Below are 19,855 nucleotides of genomic sequence, written 5' to 3' on the forward strand. Positions count from 1 at the left end.
AGAACACAAACGCTTCATTTTGTGAAAGAAGTTCTTGAAAGCTCATGTTTGCATAACAGACTAATAACAATTTTAATCATAGTTTTGAAAGTGACATTAATTTGATGCAAATGTTTTCGTTTGCATACATTGCTACAAATATTTATGCACATAGCAACAATTCAGACGCTGGGTTTGATTAGTCTTAAATTTTTTCATCAGGCCAAAAAATATCACTTCTGATCTATTCATTTATTCGTGTATTTGTTTATGTAAGTTTTATTTATTTTTGTGTGATAAATTAATTGTTTTCTTCAGGGGTGCATAACCTATTTGAGTCCGAGAGCCACATTGTCAAATCGAACAAACCTCATTGAGTGCAATATTACCTAACTACTACCTTTTTTACAACATATTGAAAGTACCATGATTCCCCAAAAATAAGATCTAACCCGAAAATCTTTATTTTACAGGATTATTGGAGTATTCTTGAAAAATAAGCCCTACTCCAAAAATAAGCAATAGTTAGTCAATCTTAGGAGGATGTGAACTGGGCAATTGCCCAGCCACCCCACCCTCTAATGGGCCCCGAGCATTTCTAACAAGGTTAAAACTTTTTAAGGCTCTTTGGTGACATCACGGTCATGTGACCGTGATGTCACTAATGGTCCTTTAACTGCGTGAGTCTAGAGGAACTGAAGAGACGGTGTAGGTGTCATGGGAAAGGAAGGGCCAACTGAGCAATTTCTCAGGGCCCCCAGTGTTTCTATTCCAAGGTTAAGACTCCTTAAGGACCCTTGGTGACATCACGGTCATGTGACCATGATGTCATCAAAGGTCCTTTAACTTCAAGATTCTAGAGGCACTGAAGAGGAGACAGGCTGATATGTTCCATATGTGCATTGTCTTCGTATATGTAATGCAACTGCGGAGCAGTTGCTCTCTGCCACCACTAGTGACGCTGTAATGGGAAAACGGGTCGCACTTACTATGTAACACCTCGGTGCAGAAGTGAAGGCCGCCACCAGGAGGTGACAGAGTAGTCAAACTGGCCGAAGTCAGCAACAAACAGGGAGATGAAGTACCAGAGGTCACAGCAAAGCATGAGGTCAGAGGCGAGCCAAAAGTCTAAGCCAGACAGAAGCATGGTATACAAAACGTGAGACGGAAAGAGGAGTCAAGGTACGAGTCAGAGGGGCAAAAGGCAGTCAGGCAAGAGACAGAAAAACCGAAGACGGAGTTCAGAGTTTAAGCCGAGTCATACACTGCAGGGAAATCATCAAACGTACACTGAGTCAGGGATAGAAGACAGGTCAGACACATACACGGGAAGTCAGAGGCAGAAGGATCACTAGAGTATATGGATAAGCTGCTCTAGCCAAGGACCAGAACTATTACTGACACACGCAACCAGAAATAGCACCAATAAATAGCCATCCAAGAATCAAAATGAGGCAGGAAAGGTTAACCCCTCCACGACCAGGCCGGGGAAAGAGAAGCAAGAAGCAAACCCCGAGCTGGATGATGACAGTACCCTCCTCTCAATGGGGGTCACCGGATCCCCAGGCTTCCCAGTATACCAAGCATGAAAGGCCTGGATCAACTGATCCACATGGACCAATCGGTCCGGAATCCACGACCGATCCTTCGGACCGTAGCCCCTCCAATGGACCAGATACTGGAGTAAGCGATGGACCATGTGAGAGTCCACAATCCGTTCTACCTCATACTCATTTTGGCCATCCACTGAAATGGGTGGCGGAGGAGATGGAGATTCCCCAGAGGAAGACCCCAACGCTTTCAAATGAGCCATTTGGAACACGTTGGGAATCCGCAGTGATGGGGGAGGGAATTTTTTAAGGATAGAGGTCCCCATAGATATATTTCTTCTCTGTGAATGGGAGGCACGCAAACAGAAGGCCACAAGATTCACCACCCTCACAATCTCATGAGGGTCAATGAACTTTGTGCCCAATTTAGCAGAAGGAACTTTAAGCTTAATATTCCTGGTGGACAACCAAACCTTATCCAAAACCCAGAATACTGGCCCCACAGATCGCCTTTTGGCAGCAAAGAATTTATACCTCCTTTGAGCCTTCCCAATATTCCTCTGAACCTCCTGCCACACCTCCCCCAAACGTTGCACAGCAAGATTAGCCCCAGGGCATCCTGAATCCAGTCAGGAAAACTCCCCAAAATGAGGATGAAACCCATAATTGCAGAAGAAAGGGGAGGTACCCATGGACCAATTAACCCCTTTATGACATTAGATGTACTATTCCGTCGAGGTGGGGTGGGCCCGTATGACCACCGACAGGATAGTGCCTCATATGCGATCGTCCGCGCTCACGGGGAGCGCGGCCGATCGCGGCCTGGTGTCAGCTACCTATCGCAGCTGACATCCGGCACTATGTGCCAGGAGCGGTCACGGACCGCCCCGGCACATTAACCCCCAGAACACTGCAATCAAACATGATCACAGTGTTCCGGCGGTATAGGGAAACATTGTGCAGGGAGGGGGCTCCCTGTGGGCTTCCCTGAGACCCCCGGAGAAACGCGATGTGATCACGTTGCTCCGAGGGTCTCCTACCTCCTTCCTCCCTGCAGCAGGCCCGGATCCAAAATGGCCGTGGCATCCGGCCTGCTCAGAGCAGGCGCCGGGAAACCTCTATGAGTGCACGTCAGAGCGCTGATCTGACACAGTGCACAGCAAAGTGTCAGATCAGCGATCTTACACTATAACATGATGCCCCACTCTGGGGCAATGTTATAGTGTAAAAAAAATGTTCACATGTATAAAAAAAAATTAAAAAAATTTTTTGAAAAAAAAAAAAAAAATTGTTCCTATAAATACATTTCTTTATCAAAATAAAAAAAACAATAAAAGTACACATATTTAGTATCGCCATGTCCATAACGCCCCGACCTATAAAACTGTCCCACTAGTTAACCCCTTCAGTGAACACCGTAAAAAAAAAAAAAAACGAGGCAAAAAACAACGCTTTAATATCATACCGCCATACAAAAAGTGGAATAACACGCGATCAAAAAGACAGATATAATTAACCATGGTACCGCTGAAAACGTCAACTTGTCCCGCAAAAAAACAAGCCGCCATACGGCATCATCAGCAAAAAAATAAAAAAGTTATAGTCCTCAGAATAAAGCGATGCAAAAATAATTATTTTTGCTATAAAATAGTTTTTATCGTATAAAAGCGCCAAAACATAAAAAAATAATATAAATGAGGTATTGCTGTAATTGTACTGACCCGAAGAATAAAACTGCTTCATCCATTTTACCAAACGCGGAACGGTATAAACGCCTCCCCCAAAAGAAATTCATGAATAGCTGGTTTTTGGTCAATCTGCCTCGCAAAAATCGGAATAAAAAGCGTTCAAAAAATGTCACGTGCCCGATAATGTTACCAATAAAAACGTCAACTCGTCCCGCAAAAAACAAGACCTCACATGACTCTGTGGACCACAATATGGAAAAATTATAGCTCTCAAAATGTGGTAACGTAAACAATATTTTTCGCAATAAAAAGCGTCTTTCAGTGTGTGATGGCTGCCAATCATAAAAATCCGCTAAAAAACCTGCTATAAAAGTAAATCAAATTCCCCTTCATCACCCCCTTAGTTAGGGAAAAATTAAAAAATTAAAAAAATGTATTTATTTCCATTTTCCCATTAGGGTTAGGGCTAGGGTTAGAGCTAAGGCTAGGGTTAGGGCTAGGGTTGGGGCTAGGCTTAAGGCTACAGTTAGAGTTGGGGCTAAAGTTAGGGTTAGGATTACATTTACGGTTGGGAATAGGGTTGGGATTAGGGATGTGTCAAGGTTAGGGGTGTGGTTAGGGTTACCATTGGGATTAGGGTTAGGGATGTGTTTGAATTAGGGTTTCAGTTATAATTGGGGGGTTTCCACTGTTTAGGCACATCAGGGGCTCTCCAAACGCGGCATGGCGTCCGATCTCAATTCCAGCCAATTCTGCATTGAAAAAATAAAACAGTCCTCCTTACCTTCCGAGCTCTCCCGTGCACCCAAACAGAGGTTTACCCCAACATATGGGGTATCAGCGTACTCAGGACACATTGGCCAACAATTGTTGGGGTCCAATTTCTCCTGTTACCCTTGGGAAAATACAAAAGTGGGGGCTAAAAAATAATTTTTGTGGAAAAGAAAGATTTTTTATTTTCACGGCTATGCGTTATAAACTGTAGGGAAACACTTGGGGGTTCAAAGTTGTCACAACACATCTGGATAATTGGGGGTTCAAAGTTCTCACAACACATCTAGATAAGTTCCTTGGGGGTCTAGTTTCCAATATGGGGTCACTTGGGGGTTTCTACTGTTTAGTTACATCAGGGGCTCTGCAAACGCAATGTGATGCCTGCAGACCAATCCATCTAAGTCTGCATTCCAAATGACGCTCCTTCCCTTCCGAGCTTTGCCATGCGCTCAAACGGTGGTTCCCCCCCACATATGGAGTATCAGCGTACTCAGGACACATTGGACAACAACTTTTGGGGTCCAATTTTTCCTGTTACCCTTGAGAAAATACAAAATTGTTGGCTTAAATATAATTTTTGTGAAAAAAAAAGGATTTTTTATTTTCATGGCTCTGCGTTATAAACTGTAGTGAAACACTTGGGGTTCAAAGCTCTCACAACACATCTAGATGAGTTCCTTAGGGGGTCTACTTTCCAAAATGGTGTCACTTGTGGGGTGTTTCAATGTTTAGGCACATCAGTGGCTGTCCAAACGCAACATGGCGTCCCATCTCAATTCCAGTCAATTTTGCATTGAAAAGTCAAATGGCACTCCTTCCTTTCCGAGCTCTGCCATGCGCCCAAACAGTGGTTTACCCCCACATATGGGGTATCAGCTTACTCAGGACAAATTGTGCAACAACTTTTGGGGTCCATTTTCTCCTGTTACCCTTGGTAAAATAAAACAAATTGGAGCTGAAGTAAATTTTTTGTGAAAAAAAAGTTAAATGTTCATTTTTATTTAACACGGTACCAAGATACATTTTTATTTAAACATTCCAAAAATTCCTGTGAAACACCTGAAGGGTTAATACATTTCTTGAATGTGGTTTTGAGAACCTTGAGGGGTGCAGTTTTTAGAATGGTGTCACACTTGGTTATTTTCTATTATATAGACCCCTCAAAATGACTTCAAATGAGATGTGGTCCCTACAAAAAATGGTGTTGTAAAAATGAGAAATTGCGACATTATTCTTTAAATAGGAGCTGATCTGCAGTATCCATCTTTGTACATAAAACAGTGTGATGGAGTGCACTGTTTACATCCAGTCACTACCGTAAATAATAACAGTTGGGGGTTCCAGATGTTGCCCCTGTATCAATTTGATACTGATGACCTGTCCAAAGAGTTATTGAAAGGATATGTCATCCATTTCGATGTATTGCAAAATCCCAGTAAATATTACATTTACAATTTTTTTTAATGTAGATTAATTTTGGAAAGAAAGCAGTAAGGGGAATCTCACAGTCTGATTCCGTAATATTTGCATGCCGACATCTGCCATCCAAACACTCAACAGTTTTCTTCCTACACTATGTTTCCTATTTCAATCTCTGGCAGGATAGCATGGATGCTTTCTTGTTTCTTAATTAATATCCTAGTTATATTTTTCCTAATATCTAACATGTTAAGAGAGAAAATAACAAACAAAGATAACATATTACAAAATGGACTTTGATTATTACGCTTAAGCAAAAGGATTAGGATCCTGCTTATTAGAACATGTCATCTTCAGCCTTGTGCAAATGTCAAAGCAATGGCATAGGGCCTAGGTGGAGGCAAGCACCATATCATGGAGATAATGAGAGATTGATTTTTATTGAATAATGCACCAAATTTATCAAGTGAATGATCAGGCCACTTTAGCACAGCAGTACTTTGGATCAGTATTTGAAAGCCAAAAAAAAGGCTTGTGGAATCTTTACTAACAGTTTTATGCAAAATACTGACCAAAAGAAAATTTGTTAAAGTGACCGAGGGCTGGCTATAAGACATTGGTAACAAAAAAATACTTTTTTCTGAGGATCCAGCCTAAATCATAGGATCATTGATCTAGTATAAGATAGGACCAATGCTTTAGTGTGACATATATACTTTGTAAGTGCCCAAAATTGTGAATTCTTTGAACAGAACGGAACTCATAATTCCTTAATAGGCTATATGAAAATGGCTTTCCTAAACTGAAAAGTTACTTCTAGTTGCCAAAGCTCGAAAAACCCTGCTAACAAGCAACTAAGTTTTTAACCAAAACATAAGTTCAGTTATACAGACTCTGATCTAGCTCATTCTTTGTAACCCATGTGAATAATTATGACCTTTTATAGGTCATAAAGCGAACCTGTCAGCAGGATTTTGCTAAGTATAATACAGGAATTGTCATGTTGGCGCTGTTACACTGATTAAAATGAAACCTGCGGTGAAGAAATCCATATTGTGGTTCTTGTGTAGTCAGTGTTAGAAGTTTTCAGTTAATGATATGCCCGTGCTGTTCGTCATGACTGTAGACTAAGTCTTATCATCCTGCTCTAAGCCAGGGAAACCAAGGAATGGCCTGCCCACAGGCCGCCCGAAGCACATACATGTTCCTCATCAGAGAGAGAGAGAGACACACTGTTTGTTTGTGCTTAGGGTCGGCCTGTGGGCAGGGCTTTCCTTGGTTTCTCTGGCTTAGAGCAGGAAGATAAGACTCTGCCTACAGGCCCATCCCAGAGCACGGCATCTCTTTAAAGGCAACCTGTCACTGTTTTCCATTGAAGATAGTGCCGAAGGCTCGCGAGATTTGTGAAGTCTCGCAAAACTTTGGCACTATCTTCAATGGAGCACGGTGACCCGCTCCACTGCGCAGGCGCCAGATTCCTAGCCCCGCAGTGTGAATACATCATAACACACTGCGGGGTGGGATCTGGGGCCTTGGCTACACGAAGGTGCTGGTGACGTCATGACAGAGAGGAAGCAGCGCACGGTGGGATGATGGATGGCAGCGAGGCGCTTGAGTCAGGGAGAAATCATACCTCCCTGACTCAATAGAGGTATGGTGCCAAATTTATAAAAAGTCATTATTTCAGCATTCCTAGCCACCTTCAGCAGCATTAAGGCTGCACTATGTGAAAGTGACTGTTTTACTTAAAAACGCCCTGGGGGGGTGACAAGTTCCCTTTAACTGAAAACTTCTAACACTGATTACACAAGAACCACAAGACGGATTTCTTCTCCCCAGGTATCATTTTAATCAGTGTAACAGCGCCAACATGACAATGCCTGTAGTTTACTTAGCAACATCCTGCTGACAGGTTCGCTTTTATGTGTCATTGAAATAATAGTTCCCTCTCTTGTACCAGTTAACGTAGTATTTTCCACCGCTTTGTATCCCAAGCGCTTTATAGAATCTAATTTTTTTTTATATTAATAATTGCTTTTCCCTTTCTTTTATCAAATGACATTGGTCAATTCTGGTACAGCATGAGTGAGTCTCTGTTACAGTACCAGTATCCTGCATCTGCAAGGTATTTTACCTTTTGTATACCAGATAGTGTTTCATTTTTCAAAATACTACAATGAAAATTTTTAAGTGGCTCTATAGGGAGTACAGCAACAGTCTGAGAGTGAAAAGATCCTGCTCATGTTACAATACATTACAACTCGTAAAGAATTTTCCGTACAGAACTAGAAATGATGGCTACTGAACAAGCAAGATGCCCTATAACACTGAAAAAAACTGCTCTAGCATCCCCAAAACTTTAACTTACAGTGAACCCATGATCGGGCCTCTGCAGTCGCACCTTAAAACGAGGTTGTTTTGCTAACGGTACCGTTACACTAAACGATTTACCAACGATCACGACCAGCGATACGACCTGGCCGTGATCGTTGGTAAGTCGTTATGTGGTCGGTGGAGAGCTGTCACACAGACAGCTCTCCAGCGACCAACGATGCCGAAGTCCCCGGGTAACCAGGGTAAACATCGGGTTACTAAGCGCAGGGCCGCGCTTAGTAACCCGATGTTTACCCTGGTTACCATTGTACATGTAAAAAAAAAAAATAGTACATACTTACATTCCGGTGTCTGTCACATGCCCCGCCGTCACCTTCCCGCACTGACTGTCAGCGCTGGCCGGCCGTAAAGCAGAGCACAGCGGTGACATCATGCTGTCACCACTGTGCTCTGCTTTACGGCCGGCCGGCGCTGACAGTCAGTGCGGGAAGGTGACGGCGGGGGACGTGACAGACACCGGAATGTAAGTATGTAGTGTTTTTTTACATTTACAATGGTAACCAGGATAAACATCGGGTTACTAAGCACGGCCCTGCGCTTAGTAACCCGATGTTTACCCTGGTTACAAGTGAACACATTGCTGGATCGGCGTCGCACACGCCGATCCAGCGATGACAGCGGGTGATCCAGCGACAAAATAAAGTTCTGGCCTTCTAGCTCCAACCAACGATGTCACAGCAGGATCCTGATCGCTGCTGCGTGTCAAACACAACGAGATCGCTATCCAGGACGCTGCAACGTCACGGATCGCTATCGTTATTGTTCAAAAGTTGCTCAGTGTGAAGGTACCTTAAGACAACCGTTTTAATGCAATAAACAGCTAAATATTGAAAGAGAATAAAATGTAGGTCATGCACAATTACATGCAACACCAGATGCACATTATCTGTCGTTGCATGGAAGACTACAGCTAACTAATGGAAGAAAAAACCCCTAGTAGAAATAGGCTGTTTTATGTCATTTCTATGGTCAGAGCAGTGTGCATACAGAATTCTTCCTTTATTTTAATTGTATCTCAAGGAAATGTTCACAGTAAGTTGAGATAACATTATTTGTTTTGAAGTTGAACTTTAATTCATAGTTATATTAACGACAATAAACTAAAATATATCTGAAATCAAAAGTCTTTAACATTTCATGTAAATATTAGAACAGAGCTACTAGGGCACATCAGTGGGTGGTCTTGTATTATGGGAATGTAAGAGCCCTCCTTTTCCTTGTGTGTGGGCCTTTTCTCTATTAGAATAGCTACACGAGAGGCCACCCGCAGCAACATCCCCTGAAAGCCTTTTGTATTGTCTTAGCACATATTAGTAGCTTATACTGCATAGTGCATTGCTCTTCTTTATGTATTATTACATACGGTATATTTCTTTCTTTTTACAGTATCAGACATAGTACTGCTGGTAAGACTAGTAAAAGTAAACTACGCACTATAATGCTTTGAGACTGACACAATTAAACTTTTATTGACATACATCAAGATTATGCAAAGACTCAATATTTACAGTGTTGCCCCTTGTTTTTCAAGACCTCTGCCATCGTCCCTTCTGCCTGATGACGACCCATTCTTTTCTAATCAGTGCTTGGAGTTTATCACAATATCTGTTTTTGTTTGTCTACCTGATTTTTAGAGGATTGAGCACGAGTTCTCAATGGGATTGAGATCTGGGGAGTTTTCTTGCCATCCACCCAGCATTTCAATATTTTATTCATTGAGCCACTTAGGGTACCGTCACACAGTGCAATTTTGATCGCTACGACGGCACGATTCGTGACGTTCGAGCGATATAGTTACGAGATCGCAGTGTCTGACACGCTCCTGCGATCAGGGACCCCGCTGAGAATCGTACGTCGTAGCAGATCGTTTGAAACTTTCTTTCGTCGTCTAGTGTCCTGCTGTGGCGGCATGATTGCATGGTGTAACATATATCGTATACGATGTGTGCATAGTAACCAACGGCTTCTACATCGCACATACGTCATGAAATTATCGCTCCAGCGTCGTACATTGCAAAGTGTGACAGCAGTCTACGACGCTGGAGCGATATTGTTACGACGCTGGAGCGTCACGGATCGTACCGTCGTAGCGATGAAAATTGCACTGTGTGACGGTACCCTTAGTTATTACTTTTTCCGTGTGACATGGTGCTCCATAATGCTGGAAAAAGCACTGTTCATCACCAAATTGCTCCTGGATCGTTGGAAGAAGTTTCTCTTGGAGGATTTTTAGATACCATTCTTTATTCTTGGCAGTGTTCTTAGGAAACCTTGTGAGCGAGCCCACTCTCTTGCATGAAAAGCAACCCCCCACATGAATGATCTCAGGAGGCTTTACTGTTGGCACTCATGGTGCTCACTTTTTCTTTTCATTCTTACATATGTCCCAAACAGTTTGGAGTAGACTTCATCAAGAAAATTATCTCAGTTCTCTCCAGTCAAAACACTGTACTTCCTGCAATGCTCTTTTCTCTGATGAAGCCCCTTACAGACTGCTTTGGACGGCTAGAAGAATGATGGAGAAGTAAAGGTGAGCGCTACCAGGAGTCCTGAGTCATGACAACAGTAATGTATTCAGGGACCATTCATGTGGGGGGTTTCTTTTCAACCAAAGGAGTGGGCTCACTCACACTTTGGCCTAAGGACACTGCCATGAATAAAGAATGTTACCAAAACATTCTCCAAAAGTAACTTGTCTCAACGATCCAGGAGCAATTTGGTCATGAACAATTCTTTTGACAGCATGACGGTGCACCACTGCATGAGGGAAATGTAGCTTGGTGAAGAAAACATTGAACTGTTGGATCTGACAATGAAAGTCCTCACACCTCAATCCCATTGAGATCCTATGGTCAATGTTCAAAATATAAACACAGAAATTGTGACAAACTCCAAGCAATGATTAGACATGAATGGGTTGAGTTCTGCTGACAAAATAATGATTTTAGGAAAACTAGTCACTAAGCATCCCAGTAAGTGACACATGGCTGGAATCAGGCTCCCTCTCTGTATATTTTGCTGTCAAAAACCTGGCGACAGATGCCTTTTAACCTATGAAAGAAAGATTTGCAATTTTTATATTGCGGACTCACTAGCTGGACCTTGGATCATTTTCTCTTTTCTTGATAACTAAATTGTGTATTATAAATGTAAATAACAAGGCATAATAAAGCAGATTTATTTAGTGCAAAATTACCTCTTCCATGAACTTAGTAAAGGGATTTTTCACACCATAGAAAAGGCTTTAGCACTTATTACTAGAGTTGAGCGACCTTGACCTTTTTAGAGTCGAGCCGGGTTTTGCGAAACCCGACTATGTCCAAAGTCGGGTCGAGTGAAATCGGCCGATTATGACGTAAAGTCGGGATCGACCGAAACACGAAACCCAATGCAAGTCAATGGGGCAGCATAGTCGGCAGTGAGTGGGGGCCAGGAAAACACCTAGAGTGCCCATTTTAATGTCAAAACCATCCATTCTTCTTAATGAAGCTTGTCAAGCGTAATTTACCTTAAAATAATTGGAAGGCATTTGAAATTGGGGGTCATTTGGCTAAAGTTGTGGGGGGTAGGGCTGGTTCAAGTAATTAGTGGGCCCAGTAAATCTGGACCACGTCACGGCAGTGGAGCAGGGAGAGGTAAGTATTTCAACTTTGCAAGTGCTGTGATCCTGAGCAAGCAGGGGGGGCCCACTCGTTGGCATTGGCACTGGCACAGGGCCCCTCAAAGTACAGCGGTGTGTTTGCACGGCGGGGGCGCCTCCCACCGGCAGCAACACTTTTGCGTACTATGAGAGGCCCTGTGCCAGTGGCGTCGCCAACTAGTATTCCTCCCCCCACCTGATGAAGGAACCTGCACTTTCATCTGCACCTTCCTCTTTGTCCCCGTGTAAGGTGGTATGGTATGCGGGAAGAGCAACCTGACTTTCAGCAGGGTCACAATGTTGTTGTGTAGCGTGCACGGGGAATGTTGCGTTATGGGTCAATGTACCAGCAGACTCATCTATCACTGGCTGGGCAATGGGCACGATGAAGTGGAAACACAGATATAGGCCCAAAGAATAAAGTGGGCTAAATGCAGTTCAAAATTGGTAACACAGGAATAACCAGGGGGCATTGCAGTGGAGGACAACTGGAATGAGAGGCTGACACAGAGAGTAGGGCCAAATCAGTAAGTAGTCGAAATGCAGTTCAAAATTGGCAACCGTAGTAAACAGGCGGCACAGCTTTGTTCAGTGGAGGAGAACAGCAAGGAGTGGCAGACACCGATAGTAGGCCCCAACCCAACTAGTAGGCCAAATGCAGTCTAACATTAACAACTACTTAACGAGAGGCTGAAAATGGAATTTCAGGACAGGAAACCAGGAGAACAGCAAGGAGTGGCAGACACCGATAGTAGGCCCCAAACCAACTAGTACGCCAAATGCAGTTGTTCCATTTAACCACAATTTAATGAGAGCCTGAAGATAGAAGCTCAGGAAAGGCAACCTGGGGAACACCTTGGAGTGTAACACACCATCTCTCTCCACCCCATACCCATTTTGTAGGCCTAATGCTGTGTACTTTTCTACAACTACTAAACGAGAGTCGGAAGACCGAAGCAATGGCAAGGAAACCTGGGGAACACCTTGGAGTGTAACACACCATCTCTCTCCACCCGATACCCATTTTGTAGGCCTAATGCAGTGTAGTTTTCTACAACTACTAAACGAGAGTCGGAAGATCGAAGCAATGGCGAGGAAACCTGGAGAACACCTTGGAGTGTAACACACCATCTCTCTCCACCCCATTCCCCATTTTTTAGGCCTAATGCAGCCTACTTTCCGACACCTACTAAACGAGAGCATGAAGATCGAAGCTCAGGAAAGGCAACCTGGGGAACACCTTGGAGTGTAACAACAACCTCTCTCTACACCACGGAAGGGCTGATTCTTAGGAAGGAAGGCTGTTGTAAATAAGCATTGCGCGTCCGAGGGTGATTATATTCTTATTCGGTATCTACTCACCCTCGGACGCGCCATGCTTCTTGATTTGTAATTAATGTTTATTTGCAATGTGCTTTTGACTTACTCAATTATTTTTTTAATTATTGATTTTATTAAATTAATAGTTTAACATCTTATTGGAAATAATTTAAAGGAGACGCGACAGGACAACACTCGGTGGATGCCATATCTGTGTTAACAACTCCAAAAAACTTTCAGTTAACTTCTTGCAGGAGAAAGAAATTGTAGCTGTTGGACCTTTGTAGTACAGTTCCAGATATTTGTTGTGTGTTTGTTTTGATTGTTAAAATGTCTGCATTTGAGATCTCAACACGATCTTATTTTTTATAATCAAATTAATTTTTTAAATATTTTATTAGGTTGGTTCAAGGGGTACACGGGCCGCAGTAGACAGGTCAGTGGAGGCCTAGTGGAAGGAGGGACCGCAGATGCGCCACTGTTTCACCCATACACAATTAGTAGGCCTAAGGCAGCGTAGTTTCCAACAGCTACTAAACGAGAGCCGGAAGATCGAAGCTCAGGAAAGGCAACCTGGGGAACACCTTGGAGTGTAACAACAACCTCTCTCTACACCACGGAAGGGCTGATTCTTAGGAAGGAAGGCTGTTGTAAATAAGCATTGCGCGCCCGAGGGTGATTATATTCTTATTCGGTATCTACTCACCCTCGGACGCGCCATGCTTCTTGATTTGTAATTAATGTTTATTTGCAATGTGCTTTTGACTTACTCAATTATTTTTTTAATTATTGATTTTATTAAATTAATAGTTTAACATCTTATTGGAAATAATTTAAAGGAGACGCGACAGGACAACACTCGGTGGATGCCATATCTGTGTTAACAACTCCAAAAAACTTTCAGTTAACTTCTTGCAGGAGAAAGAAATTGTAGCTGTTGGACCTTTGTAGTACAGTTCCAGATATTTGTTGTGTGTTTGTTTTGATTGTTAAAATGTCTGCATTTGAGATCTCAACACGATCTTATTTTTTATAATCAAATTAATTTTTTAAATATTTTATTAGGTTGGTTCAAGGGGTACACGGGCCGCAGTAGACAGGTCAGTGGAGGCCTAGTGGAAGGAGTGACCGCAGACAGGCATCGAAGGCCTAAAATAATCACACATGGCTGTAGGCAATTTTAAATTGGTTCCAGGGGTACACGGGCAGCAGTGGTGTGGTCAGTGGAGGCCTAGTGGAAGGAGTGACCACAGACAGGCATCGAAGGCCTAAAATATTAACACATGGCTGTAGGCAATTTTAAATTGGTTCCAGGGGTACTTGGGCAGCAGTGCCCTGGTCAGTGTAGTAGTAGTTGAAAGAATGGACCGCAGACAGGCATCGAAGGCCTAAAATAAAAAAATTGGGCTGGCTGTAGGCAATTTTAAATTGGTTCCAGGGGTACACGGGCAGCAGTGGTGTGGTCAGTGGAGGCCTAGTGGAAGGAGTGACCGCAGACAGGCATCGAAGGCCTAAAATAATAACACATGGCTGTAGGCAATTTTAAATTGGTTCCAGGGTTACACGGGCAGCAGTGGTGTGGTCAGTGGAGGCCTAGTGGAAGGAGTGACCGCAGACAGGCATCGAAGGCCTAAAATAATCACACATGGCTGTAGGCAATTTTAAATTGGTTCCAGGGGTACACGGGCAGCAGTGGTGTGGTCAGTGGAGGCCTAGTGGAAGGAGTGACCACAGACAGGCATCGAAGGCCTAAAATATTAACACATGGCTGTAGGCAATTTTAAATTGGTTCCAGGGGTACTTGGGCAGCAGTGCCCTGGTCAGTGTAGTAGTAGTTGAAAGAATGGACCGCAGACAGGCATCGAAGGCCTAAAATAAAAAAATTGGGCTGGCTGTAGGCAATTTTAAATTGGTTCCAGGGGTACACGGGCAGCAGTGGTGTGGTCAGTGGAGGCCTAGTGGAAGGAGTGACCGCAGACAGGCATCGAAGGCCTAAAATAATAACACATGGCTGTAGGCAATTTTAAATTGGTTCCAGGGTTACACGGGCAGCAGTGGTGTGGTCAGTGGAGGCCTAGTGGAAGGAGTGACCGCAGACAGGCATCGAAGGCCTAAAATAATCACACATGGCTGTAGGCAATTTTAAATTGGTTCCAGGGGTACACGGGCAGCAGTGGTGTGGTCAGTGGAGGCCTAGTGGAAGGAGTGACCACAGACAGGCATCGAAGGCCTAAAATATTAACACATGGCTGTAGGCAATTTTAAATTGGTTCCAGGGGTACACGGGCAGCAGTGGTGTGGTCAGTGGAGGCCTAGTGGAAGGAGTGACCGCAGACAGGCATCGAAGGCCTAAAATAATCACACATGGCTGTAGGCAATTTTAAATTGGTTCCAGGGGTACACGGGCAGCAGTGGTGTGGTCAGTGGAGGCCTAGTGGAAGGAGTGACCACAGACAGGCATCGAAGGCCTAAAATATTAACACATGGCTGTAGGCAATTTTAAATTGGTTCCAGGGGTACTTGGGCAGCAGTGCCCTGGTCAGTGTAGTAGTAGTTGAAAGAATGGACCGCAGACAGGCATCGAAGGCCTAAAATAAAAAAATTGGGCTGGCTGTAGGCAATTTTAAATTGGTTCCAGGGTTACACGGGCAGCAGTGGTGTGGTCAGTGGAGGCCTAGTGGAAGGAGTGACCGCAGACAGGCATCGAAGGCCTAAAATAATCACACATGGCTGTAGGCAATTTTAAATTGGTTCCAGGGGTACACGGGCAGCAGTGGTGTGGTCAGTGGAGGCCTAGTGGAAGGAGTGACCACAGACAGGCATCGAAGGCCTAAAATATTAACACATGGCTGTAGGCAATTTTAAATTGGTTCCAGGGGTACACGGGCAGCAGTGGTCTGGTCAGTGGAAGTCTAGTGGAAGGAGTGACCGCAGACAGGCTTCGAAGGCCTAACATAACAAAAATGTCAAAACAATGGTATTGTCAGTGCCAGGCATTGAAGGATGTCAGCGCCTAGACTACACATTGGTGAAGCTGTGAGAGATAATTTTGCTAGTGGTAGAGCACTGTTTGAGCTGGGGGGGGGGGAACTGGCTTGTGGCCGGCGGTACAGGCACAGGGCCCCTCATATTACAACGGTGAGTCTGACGTTGGGTGCGCACCACCACCGCCAGAGACACTTTATTGTACTATGAGGGACCCAGTGGCAGTGCCGTCGACCAAAAGCGGCCACACCCACCTCTTCAGACAAACAGCACTCTCAAGGGTCCAAGCGCAAAGTGGCGATAGCACGACCCCGTGTGGGGAGTTTGGCCATTTTGTGAGGTGGAAACATGTCGTATGCTGGACAATCAGGTGAAGAAAATTACGAGATTGGAAAAGTCATTCAGAATAGTCCACAGGCAAGACCTTTTCATAGGAAAGCTAGGTGTCAGCCGGGCAGGGTGGGGCAAAAGATTTTGAAATCCAGTTGTGGTTCATTTTAATGAAGGTTAGATCATCTACATTTTGGGTAGCCAGACGAGTCCTTTTTTCTGTTAGTATTGAACCTGCAGCACTGAATACTCTTTCTGATAGGACACTAGCTGCCGGGCAAGCAAGCTCCTGCAATGCATATTCTGCCAATTCTGGCCAGGTGTCTAATTTGGATGCCCAGTAATCAAATGGGAATGACGGTTGAGGGAGAACGTCGATAAGGGATGAAAAATAGTTTGTAACCATACTGGACAAATGTTGTCTCCTGTCACTTTGAATTGATGCTGCAGTACCTGTCCTGTCTGCGGTCATAGAAAAATCACTCCACAACCTGGTCAGAAAACCCCTCTGGCCAACGCCACTTCTGATTTCTGCCCCTCTAACACCTCTGGTCTGCTGGCCCCTGGAGCTCGTGTGAGAACGATCACGGGCGCTGTGTGCAGGGAATGCCAGAAGCAAACGGTCAACAAGAGTTGATTGTTTTGTTGCTAATATTAGTTCCAAGTTCTCATGTGGCATAATATTTTGCAATTTGCCTTTATAGCGAGGATCAAGGAGGCAGGCCAACCAGTAATCGTCATCGTTCATCATTTTTGTAATGCGTGTGTCCCTTTTGAGGATACGCAAGGCATAATCCGCCATGTGGGCCAAAGTTCCCATTGTCAAATCTGCGGTTGTGCTTGGTTGAGGGGCAGTTGCAGGCAAATCTACGTCACTTGTGTCCCTCAAAAAACCAGAACCCGGCCTTGCCACGCCACCAATTTCCCGTGCCCCCGGGAAAGCTTCCTCATTAAAAATATACTCATCCCCATCATCCTCCTCATCCTCCACCTCCTCTTCGCCCGGTACCTCGTCATGTACACTGCCCTGACCAGACAATCGCTGACTGTCATCAAGGCTTTCCTCTTCCTCTGGTGCAGACGCCTGATCCTTTATGTGCGTCAAACTTTGCATCAGCAGACGCATTAGGGGGATGCTCATGCTTATTATGGCGTTGTCTGCACTAACCAGCCGTGTGCATTCCTCAAAACACTGAAGGACTTGACACATGTCTTGAATCTTCGACCACTGCACACCTGACAACTCCATGTCTGCCATCCTACTGCCTGCCCGTGTATGTGTATCCTCCCACAAAAACATAACAGCCCGCCTCTGTTCGCACAGTCTCTGAAGCATGTGCAGTGTTGAGTTCCACCTTGTTGCAACGTCTATGATTAGGCGATGCTGGGGAAGGTTCAAAGAATGCTGATAGGTCTGCATACGGCTGGAGTGTACAGGCGAACGGCGGATATGTGCGCAAAGTCCACGCACTTTGAGGAGCAGGTCGGATAACCCCGGATAACTTTTCAGGAAGCACTGCACCACCAGGTTTAAGGTGTGAGCCAGGCAAGGAATGTGTTTCAGTTGGGAAAGGGAGATGGCAGCCATGAAATTCCTTCCGTTATCACTCACTACCTTGCCTGCCTCAAGATCTACAGTGCCCAGCCACGACTGCGTTTCTTGCTGCAAGAACTCGGACAGAACTTCCGCGGTGTGTCTATTGTCGCCCAAACACTTCATAGCCAATACAGCCTGCTGACGTATGCCAGTAGCTGCCCCATAATGGGAGACCTGGTGTGCAACAGTGGCAGGTGCGGATGGAGTGTTTGTGCGACTGCGGTCTGTGGACGAGCTCTTGCTTCTGCAGGAGGACGAGGAGGAGGAGGAGGAGGAGGGGGTGCGAACGGCTACAGACAACTGTTTACTAGACCGTGGGCTAGGCAGAACTGTCCCAAACTTGCTGTCCCCTGTGGACCCTGAATCCACCACATTTACCCAGTGTGCCGTGATGGACACGTAACGTCCCTGGCCATGCCTACTGGTCCATGCATCTGTTGTCAGGTGCACCTTTGTGCTCACAGATTGCCTGAGTGCATGGACGATGCGCTCTTTAACATGCTGGTGGAGGGCTGGGATGGCTTTTCTGGAAAAAAAGTGTCGACTGGGTAGCTCGTAGCGTGGTACAGCGTAGTCCATCAGGTCTTTGAAAGCTTCGCTTTCAACTAACCGGTAGGGCATCATCTCTAACGAGATTAGTCTAGCTATGTGGGCGTTCAAACCCTGTGTACGCGGATGCGAGGCTAAGTACTTCCTTTTTCTAACCATAGTCTCATGTAGGGTGAGCTGGACTGGAGAGATGGAGATCGTGGAACTAGCGGGGGTGCCGGTGGACATGGCAGACTGAGAGACGGTGGGAGATGGTATTGTTGCCGCCGGTGCCCTAGATGCAGTGTTTCCTACTACGAAACTGGTGATTCCCTGACCCTGACTGCTTTGGCCTGGCAAAGATACCTGCACAGATACAGCAGGTGGTGCGCTAAATGGTGGTCCTACACTGCCGGAAGGGATGTTGCGTTGATGACTAGCTTCATTGGCCGAGGGTGCAACAACCTTAAGGGTTGTTGATGCCTGCTGCGGCCCCTCCTCCTCCTCTGCTTCAGAACTGCTGCCGCCTGCACCCTGTTCCCCCAATGGCTGCCAATCGGGGTCAAGAACTGGGTCATCTAATAACTCTTCTTGTACCTCCTGCGCAACTTCGTCTGTGTCACCGTGTCGTTCGGTGGTATAGCGTTCGTGATGGGGCAACATAGTCTCATCAGGGTCTGATTCTTGATCAGCACCCTGCGAGGGCAATGTTGTGGTCTGAGTCAAAGGACCAGCATAGTAGTCTGGCTGTGGCTGTGCGTCAGTGCACTCCATGTCAGATTCAATTTGTAATGGGCATGGACTGTTAACTGCTTCACTTTCTAAGCCAGGGACGGTATGTGTAAAGAGCTCCATGGAGTAACCCGTTGTGTCGCCTGCTGCATTCTTCTCTGTTGTTGTTTTTGCTGAAGAGGACAAGGAAGTGACTTGTCCCTGACCGTGAACATCCACTAACGACGCGCTGCTTTTACTTTTACCAGTTTCACGAGAGGAGGCAAAAGAGCTAGAGGCTGAGTCAGCAAGATAAGCCAAAACTTGCTCTTGCTGCTCCGGCTTTAAAAGCGGTTTTCCTAATCCCAGAAAAGGGAGCGTTCGAGGCCTTGTGTAGCCGGACGACGAACCTGGCTCCACAGCTCCAGACTTAGGTGCAATATTTTTTTCCCCACGACCACCTGATGCTCCACCACTACCACTACCCTCATTACCAGCTGACAATGAACGCCCCCGGCCACGACCTCTTCCACTAGACTTCCTCATTGTTTTAAAAACGTAACCAAACTAACGTTATTTGTTGCAGTCACACAACTTACACGGTGAGCTATAACTTCAGTATGATTTAGCTACCCCTTTACAGGTTGGTGAGACCACCGCGAAAATCAGGCACAATGTTACACACTCTTTTTTTGGTGGCTGCAAATTAGAGAGATGCCCCACACGCAGGACTGTCACTGAAGCACAAATGTTAATATTAATGTCACACTATTATTTGTTTTTTATTTTTATTTTTTTCAGGAACACTTTAGAAACCCCCCCAAAAAAAAAAAATTGATTTTTGCAGGGAGAATTTAGAAAACAAATGTAACAAACTATATGCTTTCTATGGGCCACTGAGTGAGAGATGACGCACACAGGAATCAGGAGTGGCACACAA

The 19,855-nt window shown here is 45.0% G+C and overlaps 1 protein-coding gene across 1 annotated transcript in view; it reads left to right on the forward strand.

Moving 5' to 3' along the window:
* The window catches only part of NT5DC1 (5'-nucleotidase domain containing 1), a 394,037-nt gene that overhangs the window by 83,624 nt on the left and 290,558 nt on the right, over positions 1–19,855 (forward strand). The window lies entirely within an intron of this gene.

Source organism: Ranitomeya imitator, chromosome 5 (assembly GCF_032444005.1).
Source record: "Ranitomeya imitator isolate aRanImi1 chromosome 5, aRanImi1.pri, whole genome shotgun sequence".
NCBI classification, from domain to species: domain Eukaryota; kingdom Metazoa; phylum Chordata; class Amphibia; order Anura; family Dendrobatidae; genus Ranitomeya; species Ranitomeya imitator.